The sequence below is a fragment of the Triticum aestivum genome, chromosome 1A (genome assembly GCF_018294505.1).
Source record: "Triticum aestivum cultivar Chinese Spring chromosome 1A, IWGSC CS RefSeq v2.1, whole genome shotgun sequence".
NCBI lineage: Eukaryota > Viridiplantae > Streptophyta > Magnoliopsida > Poales > Poaceae > Triticum > Triticum aestivum.
The window spans coordinates 314,683,836-314,689,732 of record NC_057794.1 but is presented as its reverse complement, the minus strand read 5'-3'; positions in this window follow the sequence as shown (position 1 = coordinate 314,689,732).

Here is a 5,897-nt window from a genome sequence, read left to right as displayed (position 1 = left end):
GGATCTGTGGCGCTCTTAGGCTGCGGGGGCTCTTCAGTAAAAGGATCTTCCTGAACTGTCGGCGTGTGAATATGCTCCAAAAACACATTGCTGGGAATGGCTTCTCTCTTTGAACCTATCTTTGCCAAGTCATCGGCTGCTTGATTTTTCAGTCGGGGTATGTGATGAGGCTCTAACCCCTCAAACTTCTTTTCCAACTTCCTCACCGCGTTGCAATAACCAGTCATGGTTGGGCTTCTGACGTCCCACTCCTTCATCACTTGATTGACTACCAAATCTGAGTCGCCATAGACCATAAGGCGACGGACGACGAGTGAGATGGCCATGCGCAACCCATATAGGAGTGCTTCATATTCTACTTCATTGTTGGAGGAATCAAAGTGAATCTGGAGGACATATCTGAGCTTGTCTCCTCAGGGGATACCAGTACTACCCCAGCACCAGAACCATTCAACATTTTGGATCCATCAAAGAACATGGTCCAGTGCTCCGAGTGAACTTGAGTCAGCAGTTGCTGTTCGATCCACTCGGCGAGGAAATCTGCTATTGCTTGGGACTTGATAGCTTTCTTTGCCTCAAACTTGACATCCAAGGGAAGGAGTTCAATCGCCCATTTTGCCACTCGTCCAGCTGCGTCTCTGTTGTGCAGAATCTCTGACAATGGAGCGTCGCTAACAACTGTAACAGAGTGATCAGAGAAATAGTGTGCAACCTTCTTCGTGGTCATGTAAATTCCATAAACGAGCTTCTGATAGTGCGGATATCTATGCTTTGACAGAGTCCGAACTTCAGAAATATAATAAATTGGGCGCTGAACTTTGTAGGCTTTTCCCTCTTCTTCCCGCTCGGCCGTAAGTAATTTACTGACGACTTGTCCAGTGGCTGCTATATAAAGCAGTAAAGGCTCTTTGCTGATTGGGGTAGCAAGCACCGGCTAGGTGGAAAGCAGGGCTTTTAGCTCTGCAAATGCTGCATCAGCTTCAGGAGTCCACTCGAACTTATCTGATTTCTTCATCAGTCGGTAAAGAGGCAGTGCCTTTCACCGGGGCGAGAAATGAATCAACTTAGGGCGGCCAAGCAACCAGTAAGCTTCTGGACATCATGCACACGCATAGGGCGTTTCATTCGGAGTATAGCACCCACTTTCTCTGGGTTAGCTTTGATTCCTCGTTCGGAAACGAGAAAACCGAGTAATTTTCCGCCCGGAACTCCAAACGTGCACTTTGATGGATTAAGCTTGATATGATACCTTCTGAGGTTGGCAAAGGTTTCAGCAAGGTCAGTCAGTAGGTCGGAACCTTTACGTGACTTGACCACAATGTCATCCATGTATGCTTCCACATTCCGACTGATCAGAGTGAGCAGGCACTTCTGAATCATCCGCATGAATGTGGCTCCAGTGTTCTTCAGACCGAATGGCATTGTGACATAACAGAAGCACCCAAACGGGGTGATAAAAGCTGTCTTTATCTTGTCGGGTCCGTACAGATGGATCTGGTGATACCCGGAGTAGGTGTCCAAAAAGGACAAACGCTCGCACCCCGCAGTTGAATCGACTATCTGGTCGATGCGGGGAGAGGAAAGTGATCTTTCGGGCAGGCCCGATTAATATGCTTGAAGTCAATGCACATGCGAAGTGAGTCGTCCTTCTTTGGGACCATGACAACATTGGCTAACCACTCGGAGTGGTAAATCTCTCGGATAAACTCAGCTGCCAAAAGCCAAGCCACCTCTTCACCGATTGCCTTTCTCTTCTGTACAGCGGACCGTCGAAGATGTTCTTTGATTGGTTTCACTTTTGGGTCGACTCACAAACGATGCTCAGCCAGTCCCCTGGGAACACCCGACATGTCCGAAGGTTTCCATGCAAAGATGGCCCAGTTCTCACGGAGGAACTGGATGAGCGCTTCTTCCTATTTGGAGTCGAGTGTGGTTGAAATGTGAGTCGGAGCAGCATTGGGGTCTATCGGGTGAATGTGAATCGACTTCGTTTCACCAGACGACTGGAATGCTGAATCTGTGGCTGGCTTCTTGGCCCGCAACAAATCACTCGGAATGCTGAATCTGGTATTCTTGCAATTCTGCCACGGCCATCTGTGCGTCGATGATCTTTGAACCCTTCTGGAAGCACTCTTCTGCCTTCTTCCGATTACCAGTGATAGTGATCACCCCTTTAGGACCAGGCATCTTCAATTTGAGGTACACGTAACATGGTCGAGCCATAAAACGTGCATAAGCTGGCTTGCCCAGAATGGCTTGATAGGCACTCTGGAAATCCACAACTTCAAATGTCAACTTTTCTTTGCGGTAATTCTTGGAATCACTGAAAACCACGTCGAGAGCAATCTGGCCGAGTGATGCAGCCTTCTTGCCTGGAATGATCCCATGGAAACTCATATTGCTTTCACTGAGCCTGGACATCGGAATGCCCATTCCCTTCAACGTCTCTGCATATAGTATGTTCAGGCCACTGCCACCATCCATCAGGACCTTTGTCAGTCGGGTGCCTTCGACCACTGGGTCGACCAACAGTGCTTGCCTCCCAAGGGTGGCTATGTGCGCTGGATGATCAGATTGGTTGAATGTAATGGCAGTCTGTAACCACTTCAAATAACTGGGTGTCATCGGAGCGACCATGTTCACTTCTCTGTTGATGACTTTCAATCGACTTTTGCTCTCAACGTCAGCAAAAATCATCAGAGTGGAATTCACGTGGGGATAACCATCATCATCTTATTCCTCACCCTCAGCCTTGTCTGCTTCCTTCTCCTTTTCCTTGGGCTGTTTCTCTCGGAATTGCTGGATTAGGAGTCGACAGTACCGAGTGCTGTGTTTCGGATAAATGAAATTACCCTCTTCATCTTTTTTGGTGTGGATGTGGCACGATAGATCCATCACGTCATTTCCATCTTGATCTTTTACTTTCTTGGGGTTCCACGGCCCTTTGGGCTTCCCCTTGAACTTTCCTTGAACCACGGCTAAGGATTCACCAGGAGCAGCTGGCTCGGCCTTGCGCTTCTGTTTCCGACCGAAGTTTCCTCCTCCGGCTTCATGGGCGACTGCTTTGTGCTTGCCACTCCGGAGTCGTTCTTCTTCTTCACCATTGGCATACTTGGTGGCAATCTCCATCATCCGAGTCAGAGTCATATTTCCTGTCTGACCAAATTTCAGGTTCAACTCCCGATACCTGACACCTTCCTTAAAGGCACAAATTGCCTGATGATCAGACACATCATCCACCGTGTGGTGCAGGGTGATCCGTCTATGGATATAATCCCTCAAAGTTTCATTCGGTTTCTGAACACAATACTGTAACTCTATCAAACCTGCCGGCCGTTTGCAAGTGCCCTCGAATGTTCTGACAAACACTCGGGCGAGATCTTCGCAAGTATAAATACTGCTACGTGCCAACTGATTCAGCCATGCTCTAGCTGAGCCCTCCAACATCAGGGGAAGGTGTTTCATGGCCACTTCATCATTGTCGCCACCAATCTGGACAACCACTCGGTAGTCTTCAAGCTAAGTGTCAGGCTTGGACTCACCAGTGAACTTACTGACTCCAGTCGCCAACCTGGAGTTGGGGGGAATCATTACAACCCTGATGGCTCTGCTGAAGCACTCTGGACCTGAGACATGCACCCTGCTGCTGGTTTGCGGATCCCTGTCATGGCCCTCTCGGTGAGCTCTGTTTCTGTCGACCAAGCACTGAACGAGAATAGATCTCGCATCAAAGCCTGGCTCCCTGGGGTCGACTGGAATCCCTCGTCCAACACTGTGAAGGCGCCTGTCTTCATGTTGCCGAGGCACGTACGACCCACTCCTTGGGGGAGGCGTGGGCACTCGACGACGATCATCGTGATCGACTAGGTGATCATACTGCTCACGGTTTCTGTACTGATCTCGTCGATCTCCACGTCCTTCACGCCTCGGGGGCGATCTTGGGCTGTGGGCCGACTGAACTGTGTCCGCAACCACAGATCTGCTATGGATACTATTTCGCGATTGAGATATGGTTGTATTCTGTTCTCCCGCCACCCGGAGCAAAGCTCGGATCTGCACCAGACCTCGGCCAGCTTTTGACTAGGAAGGTTGGATCGACTCCGCTATCCGGGCAGCAGCTGCTAGATTCTTGATCGGGGTTCGGTATACCTGAGTCGGAGGTGGAAAAAGTTGCCGTCGACTAGATTCGGGGGCACGCTGTCGAGCGCGATCGTCGAGTGCGCGCTGGAGGTTCTCCAGTCGAGTGCGCTCAGCCAAGTTGGCTAAGCGCGCCTGCTCCAAGGCCTGGGCCTCAGGGGTTTCTCCAACTATAGGAGTATGCAGTGCATCCATGTTCCGGCGACGAAGTTCCTCCCTCTGCTGTGAAGAGAGGGGTTCGGGGATGTACTCTTCATGAACGCGCGACGGATCACCGTCCCCATCACCTCCGTCTTCACGGGTGAAGCCAGGAGGACCGCGTGGTCCATTGACCATCAAAACTTCTGCCGCTGGGTCGCTGCTGTCGCACTCGGACGCAGTCTCTACGGAGCCAGTCGACAGATCGAACAAGCCATAGAAGTTTCGTCGGGCTCGAGTGTCGCGACTTGAGGGGTGGCCGACTGGCGGGCCACCGCATGCCTCACCCACCGCTGAAGCCTCGACCGACCGGAACGTTTGCTCCGGCAGGCCGCAGGGAGGGGGAAAGCTACTGGAGCCGACTGATACTGAGTCGATGGCTGCCGCAGGAGGATGCCGCGAACGCACGCGCGAAAGTGCGCCGCCCCGCGGGCGGGGAGTGCATCGACGTCGACTGGAGCCTCCTGAAGCCAAGCGGAGTCGTCGGCGACAAACACGAGCGCGCCGAGACGGATCTCACGGCCCTCAGCCAAACCTCCGCCTGGAACCATGATGAAGGGGATCAGAAAAATTGTAACTTCTCCAACAAGTCGCTAAGACACCTGCCCCATGGTGGGCGCCAACTGTCGTGGTTCTAAACCTGACAGTAGAATAGGGGGTAGGAATGTAGAGGCAAGATCCTAGCTATGGAGGAGTTGTACACGCGAGTTTTACGAGTTCAGGCCCTTCTCGGAGGAAGTAACAACCCTACATCTCGGAGCCCGGAGGCAGTCGACTGGATATACGCGTGTGAATTACAAAAGGTGCGAACCCTTGTCCCAGAGGAGAGGGGTGTCTTATATAGAGTGCGCCAGGACCCTAGCTCCCCTCCGTTACACAGGGTTCAATGTTCATAAAGGAGGAGCGTTACTGGTAACGTCCAGAGTAAAGTGCTATAAATGACCATAAAGATATGACTTAAATCTCGACCATTGCGGAGTGAGTGTCTTCACATCTTCTGACGGTCGAATGGTTGTTCGCATGGCCGAGTGTCTTCAAGGCTGTCGAGTGGGACTTAACTTCATGGTCGAGTGGATGATGATTTCTATCCGACTGCTTCTGGTTCTTTTAGAGATGTCCTTGGGGAGGGCATCTTGGACAGATCCATGACCCTACCCTAGGTACATAGCTTCGTCAGGCAGCGGGGCGGTTGCAGCTCAGACCCACGTCCTCGGTGGTGTCCGGACACTCTATTTGGGGTCTGAAGAACGATTTGTACATCTCTTCGTGTGTCATGCCGAGGAAATGCCGAGTAGCTCGCGGTCCTTCTGGGTTGAATTCCCACATGCGGAGGGGCCGGCGTTTCAAGGCTGGACTCGACGAACTAGCATAACTTGCATTACCATAACCAGACTGAAATCTCTCTCAAGAGATCTCGGATACGGCTCTGCAGTATTGGCACATCCTTTGCTGGACCCCAGCTAAGCCCCCTGCTGATCCATGACATCAGTTGCGGCGGGGGGCCTGAGCGAAAGGTGGGGCAGCTACCCACTTGGCACTTTGGGGAGCTGTGATGTAAAACC